We start from the raw sequence: 11,242 nt of genomic DNA on the forward strand, positions 1-11,242 counted from the left end.
AATAAACATAACCATAATGTCATACAACACCTTCTCACTCACAAGTTTCTAGGTCCTTTGGGGTTCAGCTGAACTGGGCTCCAGGTTAGAATAAGGTCTGTGTATCTCATTCTGTATCTCACATTGAAAGGGTAGTAGCTGCCTAGGATATATTTCTTTCATTTGCTGGCTACTCTAGAGAGATGAAAAAAAATGAGTAAAGAGTTATCTTTGCCCTTGAGGAGATGATGAATTATCTACGCTGAGAGATAAAGAAGAATAATTCAGACTAGACAGTGAAAAAGAAAACAATTGGTTCTTCAACTTTTAATGCCTTTACAAAATAATGGATTTACTTTCCTAAGTATGATTCTGCAAAAACTAATGATAGTCAGCTAACATATACTGATTATTGTTAGCAGCAAGCAGTTACCCATTGCCTTTTACCCCCATCCTCTCCAACTATCACACCTTATATATTAAGTTGAGAGAGTAAGGGAATATAATGCAATCCCTAAAACTAGGACACTGTGGTGCTTTCAGAAGCCGAAGACACCTGGACAACACCCAGTCAATAAACAGGCAACCGTTTGACAGAAGAGAGAAAAGGTTTGACAATAAGGAACAGGGCAATTACTGTCCTGGAGATATTTGCATTTCTTTTACTATAAGCAGACAAATGTTACGCATATTTAAGGAGGTGGTATAGAGTAAAGAAAAGAATACTGCACATCTAAGATTCTTCCATTTCCATTTCCTTAAAGTGGATTAGAACTTAGACACTCAGGAAAGAGACTGAAAGTAGATTCTGGTGCTTGCTCTACTACTAATTAGCAGTGTGGTCTTTGGCAAATCACCCAGCATCTCTGGAAGTTGTTTCCCTAGAAACCTTCTTTGATTACTCATGCCCTCCCAAAGTTAGGATGGCCAGGACCCCTTTATTCCCTTGTATCTTATTTTCTATTATCTTGCCTATTGAATTGTTTTATAATTACTATGGCTTATATTTGCCTCTTGCACTACCCTGCTTTTTGAGATTAGAGTCAGTGTCTTACACATTTTTGTAGAATAAATCCAGGAAAGAAAATAAGACTTCTGGTGATTGGACTAAAGCACTCACACTCTATCATAGGCCCCTCTGAAATTGTGTGAAAGTCTGTAAAGTTCATTTTGGCTGAGGAAATCCCAACATTTGCCAAGAACAAACCCCACTCACTCTCTGCCCCTTACAGTATGATAATTTCTACTATAGGACCCAAGCCCAAATTCAATCGAGTAGGTTGGTATTTTATTCTTCAACATTGCATTTAAATTCTGGCATGGTTATATGACTTGAAAATAAAATTCAGACCTTTATTCTGCCATCTTTTGGTTGTTAGCAATTAATAAAAATGAACAAAGATGAAAATCTTGGTGTTTCCTGGGCTCACAATAACCCTCTCCTTAAAAACAGCCTTTTTAACAGGCCACTGGTATGACCTAGAGAAAGTGCTTGAATGTTAACGTTAGAAGAAAATTGAAGTTATATTCTATCTAAGGTTTTCTTTTTTTTTTCTAATTTGAGAAAATTGAGATCCTGAAAGATAAATTAACTTGCACAAAGTTACTCAGTCTCCTAAATAATAGGCCTGTACTTTAAAAGCCCAAATGTGTATTAAAAAAAAAAAAAGGAAAGAAAGAAAGAAAGAAAGAAAGAAAGAAAGAAAGAAAGAAAGAAAGAAAAGAATATGAAGAGAAAGAAAGAAAAGAATAAGAAGATTAAAAAGAAAAAGGAGGAGCACCTGAGTGGCTCAGTCAGTTAAGCATCTGACTCTTGATTTTGGCTCAGGTTATGATCTCACAGTTCATGAGTTTGAGTCCTGCGTTATGCTCTGCACTGACTGTACAGAGCCTGCTTGGGATTCTCTCTCCCCCTCTCTCTGCCTCTCCCCCACACTCATGTGTGTGCTCTCACACACTCTCTAAATAAATAAATAAATATGTAAAAAGAAAAAGAAAAAAGGAAAAATGACTCAGTACCTTACTTCCTTCAATGCCACATATATCACTTGTTTTTATTTGCCACCCTGATAACTCTTCATGAACACTCTTTAATCCAGAATACTCTACTGGTATTTATGAAAAGCTTTGCAATGATGGGTAAGCCATTAGACCTCTCTGGCTTTAATTGTAATAAGGGACTTCATTTGTATGATATTCCAGATACTTTCTACATATCCTCTACACAATAGAGAGATTACATTGGGGAAATATATAGATTATAGATATAGATATAGATATAGATATTAGATATTAGATTGGGGTTATATATATATGTATATATATAAAGATAAAATATATATAAAGATATATATACTATATGTTATATGTTATATATATAAAGATATATATATTTATATATATATATATATATATATATATATATCTCATTATATATATAGAGAGAGAGAGAGAGAGACTCAGAAGGCTTAGACACTGCTGAAGAGAACGTTTTCCCCTAGAATTGGAGGTTTATGTTGTGCCACCAGAGTCTTGAGAACAGAATAGTTGCCCTCAAACTTGACTGAGGTAAGTATTGATATATCACAAAGGGTTCCAAAAGCTGAAAGCTCTTATAAATAGCATGAGATTATTTAAATTAAGGCAGGAAATTAATTGTCAGAGAAAGAGAGAGAAGGGGAAGGCTCTACATATGTATAAATATATAGTCATACCTTTTGTTGTTGTTAATTCATATTCAAAGCTACCATATTGATCTTGATTTATTTTTATTATAATATCCATTGGGGATAACTTGTAATAAAATGGGCAAAATCACATACCTGGTAAGAGTTTAACTTGCTGGTTTTGTTCTGGTAATATATTAAAATTCTTATAGAGGACTACTGTTGATCTAGCTTTGGGAATTTATTCCAAAGGAAAAGAGTCATGTAAAAGAATATTCAGTATGGCATTATGAAAAACTGGAAATGTTCCATATGATCAAAAGTCATACCAATAACTTAGTAGCAGAACTGCAGTTACCACCAATCTTCCTGAAACCCTGAGCAGCATTCTCTGTTATTCTACTCTCACATCTTACCACCTGGACCATAGAAATATTCAAGGTAGAAGGGCCCTTTGTCACCATCTTCTCCAAGTTCTCACTTGAGAAATAGGAAACTGAAGGCCCAGATGTTAAGTAAACCTCCCACGTGAACAGCCATTTATAGTCAGCATAGTTTTCCTTATATAGCACAGGACGGATGACCCTCCATCTTCTTGTCTAGCCAAATAGTAATCAGATTTTACCTTTTTCTGTCACAGTTTTATTACTCTGCAAAATACCTAGTTTCTACTGGCAAAATTTCTCTTATTAGGTCAGTTCCCAGAAGTGAAATTATTGTCACCCATGTGTTCAAAAAATTAATCCACTTTCTACTTCTCTGGTTGCTGATGAGTACAAAGACATGATCACATTGCACGGGTCCACCCAGACTGTATCCCAAAGGCCTTTGGAATGCCTAGTAAATCTGGGCTCAACCTGAGGTTTAAAAAAAAACAATATCCCTGGATTTTCTCTTAAAATGAAGTGGAAAGCTTTTCTTAGCTCTGTCTTCTATCTTGCTTCCAATATAAGACTGAGCATGCTTCTGAACAGATGACATAAAATGGCCACCTCATGAAGACCTATTCCGTACTTCAACTCCTGAGCAATCATATTTTCTAGGACAATGTCCCCTAGAGGGTTAAAATAAATATTTTGTATGGCACCCAAAGTCGTTTGCAAAGCCCAGTAATCATTTCATGTAATGAGAAAATAATGGAGGAAGCTCTGGAAGGAAGCCACTAAAAGCCATCTTTTGAGGCTAACATGTGCAAATGGGTTAGCTGAGTTCTATTGCTTTTAAGGCACAGTGATTTAGGTGATTGTTTAAGTCTTTTTAACTGCATCAGTATTTAAACAGCATTTGTATGTCTGAAGACCAGAGAACCCAAAACAAATTTCACAGAAACCTACTCTAATTCTCTAATTTATTAAGAAGTAATGGCTTTAGGACCATAAGAATTCATAACATATGTGAGTCTGAGAACACACACCAAAGATGACTGGAATTCTGGTGCAATCTGCAATTGGCTATCCTCACAGTAGAAGGCAAAAAAAGAAAGAAAAAAAAAAACCTGTCTTCTCTGAAGCAGTTGAGTCTACTTCCTTAAACGGATCAATGACCTAGCCCACTTATCTCTCTGAAGTCCTCCTTGCCTTTGTCTGCTCTTCTTCCCTCTGCTTTGAAAGCAGGTTGAGCCCTCTGGGTTATGTAGACTGTGGCATAACCTGAAATACAACTTAATATAAGCCCATCACCAAAAAGTCTTCACAACTACCCTGTCTGGTCCCCTGAAAAGCATCACTGTCCATATGGAGAGGTGTTTCATAACCCTTCCATGTTTATTGCTTCTTCCCAGCATTAAAGTATGTAAGCATCCAAAAGAGATGATCTCTTGGCTGCAATAGCTCATTTGAAATGCACTCCATAATTAACAACTTTGAAAGCAAAGAGGTAAATTTTGTCACATGTATTATTAAAGCAGAGTGAGATCCCCCAGGACCAAATTAGGCGCCTGATTAAAAATGTCCATGTTAAGAGAAACAAGTAGATAGGGAGATGTGCTCTCAGCCATCCCAAATTAACATGCTGATTGCAGTGCATGTTCAAGCCATGTGGAAAGACGCAGAACTTGGGTCTGCCTTGGTGAATGAGAACTCTGGTGTCTCAGCTTGAATGCAGGTCAGCCAGAGTCAGCTTCAGTAGGGTCATCTGCAAGTGAAGACATGAGGGACTGGGATGAGTGACCCGATGGGCAAATAACCGAGAAACCAATGTGCGATAGAAAATGTAATACTGAGAACCGCATATTTTCAAGTGCTGTGCTAGATGGTAAATTTTAGGCTTCTGGTGATTTCTTCTTCCCTCTTGATTTTGGCCAAGACTCCTACCACCTCCACACCCCTGGTTCCACTTGTGTACATTGTCGGAGTGGGAAAAAAGGACTCACAAGGGAACTCTTAAACGATTTTGGGAAAAGAAGTTAAAAATATATCTGAACTCTTATTTTGTTGTGGGATGCAGTATACTTTCATATAACTGCACTCAAATTGATTTTATAAAGACTTTTTAAAGTCTAACTCCTGCCAAACTTCTAGAATGATTTACAATAATCTCTGAGAAGTGCCACATAGCCATCAAAAGAAAGCCAAACTGTGGCACAATAGACAATACTGTCACTTTAAAAGGAGAATTCCTACGGCTCCGATGCCTCAGAGAGATGAGGACTATAAAACACCCTCTTAACTTACTGGTGATTGTGGCAGGCAAGAGAGAATTTAATGAGCTTGGCAAAGCAGCTCAGTGGCTCTCTGCCTGGACTCAGCTTTGTGCATCCCACATCCAGAGATGGCTCTTTGTTTAAACAGGACTGACTCCCTAGAGTTACTTCTTCCCTTTTCCTAAGGCAGTGTGTTTGGTTGACAAGAGCTGTCTTCCCCAAATGAATGCAGCTACCAAATATACACAAAACCTAAAATTCAATTAAAAATTTTTAAAAGCTGAAAAAGAAAAGAAAACATGCTAATGTAGTAATCCCAGAGACTCTGCTTTAATGAGCATGCTGATTGTGGCCAAGTTAAAACTGTTGTGGGAATCATAATTCGAAATTTCCTGCTCTATTCAAATTCTCCAGGGCCAAATCGTCATAAAGATCTTTCTTATATTGGAATTCCATCTTTCCAGAATGTAAAGAACAATCTACCTTTATATCCAATGTAAATCAAACTTAAGAGAGGAATTTCAAGGTGACCTTGGATATGTCATTTCACCCTTCTGCATCTCATCAATGAATGAAGGTTTTTGGATCTCTTAGTCCCTTGCCAGCACTAACATTGTATGATTCTGTTTTACAGGTGCTACCCAGGAATTGCGGGTTATATAAATCACACAGGAGTAAGAAGGAACCACTAAGGAAAGGCAGTTATAAGCATACATCTCAGATCTCTTTCAAAATGTTAGCCAACAGGTTAATTTCCTTGGCATATTGCCTTCTTAGCTGTCAACATCTAGTATTACTTCCACTGCAGGACTTTAAAAATAAAAACATTTTTAAATGATCCGAACTCTAAAGGATGGCTTGAAGCTAAGAAGTTAAAAATCGATGAATAAAAGTTAAGGATGACCATTCATTGGAGAGTCTGGTCTCTGTGGTTATTTTATATCATACTCTGAAACCATTTTTCCCTAAGTTCTTATTTCAATGTATATGACACATTTCAGGTTTTATCCCCACATGACAGCCTGTGTTTTTCAGAATCCTTAGTGGGATGAAGCCCTATGACATAATATGAGGTTTAAATGACACAGAATGTACAAGTAAAAGCTATCCTCAATGACAAGGAAGAGAGTCTAGTCCATTTTTCTTCTAGATACTGGTTTATTTTTTTTTAATTTTTTAATGTTTATTTTTGAGAGATCGAGAGAGAGAGAGAGAGAAGGAGGGGCAGGGAGAGAGGGAGACACAGAACCTGAAGCGGGCTCCAGACTCTGAGCCGTCAGCACAGAGCCTGACATGGGGCTCAAACCCACGAACCGTGAGATCATGACCTGAGCTGAAGTCGGACGCTCAACTGACTGAGCCACCCAGGCACCCCTATTGGTTGTATTTTAAGTAGTATATAGTTTTTCCTCATTCTTGTAATCTGCTTTTGTCCATGTGATAAAGATCTAGCTATTACATGAAGAAGAAAATGAAGATGAAGACTAAAAAGAAAGAGGTGAAGGAGCAAAGAAAGGAAAGGAAAGGGTATAGAATATATAGTTGGTATGGGGTTGTGGGAATGAAGAGCAGTTGAAAAAAATCCAGCAACCAAACTTTGCACTAATTTGTGCTTGATCTTGACTAAATCAGTAGATGTCTCTGAACCTCAGTGTTTCAGCTATGGAATAATTTGGCTGGATTATGAGTGGTGTCTACCATTCCTTCCAACCCAAACATGTTATGACAATAAGCGACTAGAAAACAGTTATAATTTGAACACCCAAATGGGAATGTGAAAAACCTTAAAGGCCCCAGTTGTGATCTTTTTAAGATCAAGAAAAGTTTCGGTAGATTTGGCGGGAGAGATGGGGTGGGGGGCGGGTAATTGGCTTCTTGCTTGTTTTTAATCTGTTATTAACATTATTTTTTTCTCTCACCCTGTCAGCTCAAGGGGGCACATTTTACCCTTAGCACCCCTCCTAAATTCTGAATTCACAGTATGCCAGAAGATCATCAAAGTTGTCTTATTCCTTTCTCTAAGTACCCAAAAACAATTATTCAAATGTTTGCCACTTACATGGAACACTGAAAGCAGCTCTGGAAGAGTTGAGGGAGTTAGTATAAAGCTTCTGTCAGTGATGCTAGATGGAGGGGTGATAAGATTCATTGAAATGTAGATCGCAAGGAGAGAAGGTTTACAAAGCACTTACAGAGTCTAAGATGAAAAGAATTATATTAGTGCCAACGAGTATTATTCCATAAAAATTCCCTTTGTGACTGATGAGAAGGAGCTCAAATCTTCAAATAAAACATTTAATTCACACCTGACAGCAATTTTCAGAGTTTGGAACAAGCAATGTTAGTAATTCCATTCTTAGCCCAGGGAAAAACCGTGCAGCAGAATAGAGTGGCAATAAAATAAATGTCTATGGTTCTTGAAAAAGAAAAACTCTGAAGAGAAAGGCCTTCTGGCAAAAAAAAGTAAACCCCATGTGCTGGTCTGAATTCCTCTAACTTTCAATTAGTGGGTTAAGGAGATTCCAACGTTTGTGTTATTTCTGCACTAGTCTAACTCACACATTAGTACATGCACACAGTTGAGCCTCAGCATTTGTGGATTCAGCATGTGTGTTGTTGATCATTTACAAGCAACTTCTGAAGGACTTTGACTGGTGGTTGTCATTTTGCAGAAACCCCAGCATAAATAAAGCTGGGTAGGATGGCTGCTGAATGAATCAATTAATGAGCATCCTCAGTAACTACTTCTCAATGTGACCTCACTATTCTCTACTCTCCTGTTGCTTTGCATTAATTTCCATGAAGCAATATGCACAATAGCCCCCTAAATGGGGGAAAACTAGAAGCAAATGATGGATTCATAAATCTGGTCTTTCATGGACCTACATGTTGGGACTGAGGATGGACAATCACACCCTTTCTGCTACCATGTGTAACCAATTGAAAAACAGAAGGTATAAACAGATGAAGTATCAAAATATGTTTGGTTACCAGTAAACTGAATTAGAGAATGCAGTTTGGCCTATTGCCACATGTAGGCTTCCTACCATTTTCCTCCTGCAATTAAACACACCTATCCAGTCATAGCAGAGCACTAGACAAAAATAGGTCTTTGCTCCCAGCAATTTATAGCAGTAAAAGAAGAGAAACATGCATGTTTTCTGCCTTACAGGGTGGTTTTGCTGTTCCTGTGAAATAGAATAGCCTATTCTCTTTGAAATATTAAGAAGTTCTTTTCTAGTTTGTGCTTTCCTCCTCATCCCCTCACTCAGTCTTATCCAAGAGAAGAGGAAGATTTGGGTTAATGAGATTGGGAACAATTCATGGGATATATGTAGCAGAACCTTTCTTGTTAGTTTTTGGAGCATTCTGCCCTCTTCAATTTGTGTGGAAGGGTTACTCACCAAGCAGGGTTTCTTCACCTTATGGCAGAAGGTTCACTCAGGATGCTATGAAAGGAGAAGGAGCCTCAGATGAAAGTTTATAAAAGCTTTACTCAATGTCACCAAACTAATATGCCCTCCTTCCTCAAGAAGGAATAAATAAAAGGTAGAAAGTAGGGTTAGAAGTATTACTCATAGCAGCATGTGGACACTTTGTTATCTGAATTTAAGTCTTCTACACTCCCATTTTGTTTCTGGAAGAACTCATTGAGTAATTTCCAATAATGATAGCAGTAACTGCAGTAAAAATAACATTCTGCTAAGCTAGGCATGTTGTAACAAGCAACACTAAAACCTCAGTGATATAAAACATCAAAACAATTAATTCTTAATCACTCTTTAGGACTATTGCAAAATGGCTAAGGACTAAAAACCAAGGGCAAATAACAGATAAGAAGAAGATAGGTATGGAAGAGGCAGATAGTCAAAATAGTTTTAAAATATGTGATTTCGTTCAAGAAATTGCTGAAATATACAATTCATTATGGGTCTCCTGAGTTTCTCCTATCTTACAAGGAAATTTACTGACAGCTTTTATTCTGGGCCATCTTTTAAAATATACTTATGTAGAAAACAGCCTTGAAAAAGTGATAACTTCCCCCTCTGATGCAACAGGAAGATTTTCTTACTATGTAGTATAATAAAGATAAAGTCTCCGTCCAGGGAAAATGGAATATTTGCTTGCAGTTCATTATGAAAGAGTTGTATTTCCTAATTTGGAGATGCTTGGCTATTGACATAAACCCACTGCAGTACCCAGCTAAATTATTCTTCATGTGGGACTTGAAGAGCACAGGGAATCAATGCAATCATGAAGCACAGGCATCTTGCTGTGCTGTGGGTAATATGTCATATTACTCTGACCAAAAGAGCCTTATGTCTTCTGTCAAGATGCATGAAATGGTAGCATGCTAACTTGTTAGCTTGAAAATTAGATAAAATAATAGACTATTCTCAGTTCTTGACAGAAATTAGACAGTTAGATGAATAATTTCAGCAGAGAGCTGGAAACTATTATAAATGAATGGAAATCTTAGAACTGTAAATAATAGTAACTGAAACTGAGAACTCAATAAACAGTTTATAGCAAATTAGACAAAACTACAGAGAGGATTAGTAAACTAGAAGACACATAAAAAGAAAATAGCCAGAGTGAAACTTGACAGAAAAAGATGAAAAATGCAAAAACAACTGAAAATCTGTGTATCCATTCATAATTCTATTACCCTCCCCATCCTAAAACTATTTTTGAATTCAATATGTATCATAATCAAGTATATCTTTATATATTTGCTTCAAGTGTGTATATATGTACGGTATGTTTGTATGTATACTAAACAACAGAGCACCTTTGTACTTTTGAAAACTTTATCTTTGTGATATTACAATGTGCTTGATTTTTTTGCTTAATATTTGAATCTATATAATACTCTTCTTACTAAATCATTTTCATTTACTCCCCCTCTTATTTCATACAACACAGAAAAATTTTGTTTAACATAATCAATGTGTCTTTTGCACCAGAATTTTATATTGTTTTGTATATTTAGTGATTCTACAAGCTTTCCAAGCAGTCCATATTTTTCCCCAGTTTCATTCATAAACAAAAACTTAGGCAAGAAAATAAAAATTGAAAACTAAGGAATGCATTTTAAAAAAGTAAAGCACTATGAAAGAAATTTAGATCCATTATCAGTACACCACAAGACCTGGAGAAAGATGTGATATTAAAGAATTCATAAAGCTCTTTTTGAAATGTATCAATTAGAAAATTCATAAATTCCCTAAGGAAGATGAAAAAGGATCAGCATGATTGAAAAGTAATGGAAGAACAAATAATACAAAATTATCTCAGATTTCTCATGTTACAAGGTAAGAGTGTCTATTGCAGATCATAAAATGAGGCTGAGAAATGTTCAGTGACCAGGCTGAACCATAACCAAATGGGATTTTCTCTGAATGAGTTGCATCAGGCATTACAGAATGAGTGGGGTAAATTTTAGTCCATTTCAATCTTGGAAATACACAAATTTATTCACTAGAATTTCTTACTAAGATAAACACTGACATGGTTACCAGAGGGAAGGGTAAGGGGGAGGGTTTAATAGGTGGTGGGATTTAAGGAGTGCACTTGTGATGCGCATTGGGTGATGGAACTATTGAAACCAATATAACACTATGTTAACTGGTGTTAAAATAAGAACTTAAAAAGCCAAAAAAAAAAAGATAAACATTGACATATTTCTTCCAAGCCAAGGAAACTAAAGAAATAACATCTAGAATATATGGAGTTTGAAAAATACCACTGACTGAAAAAGGGAAAAGATAATTCTAGCATATGGAAAATTCATTTTATTATAGCCATTGAAATGAGGAAAGACTTGCTCCAGTAAAAATATTCAAAAGAAAGGTTTAATGTCATTCCTGGAATAGGTTTTCTGTAAAGAAAAGTGGTGAAGGTTAAGACAATATTTAACAGGTCACACTTTGTAATAGATACGTAAAAAGAAGGG

This window comes from Puma concolor, chromosome B3 (genome assembly GCF_028749965.1).
Source record: "Puma concolor isolate L17-30 chromosome B3, mPumCon1.1.hap2, whole genome shotgun sequence".
NCBI lineage: Eukaryota > Metazoa > Chordata > Mammalia > Carnivora > Felidae > Puma > Puma concolor.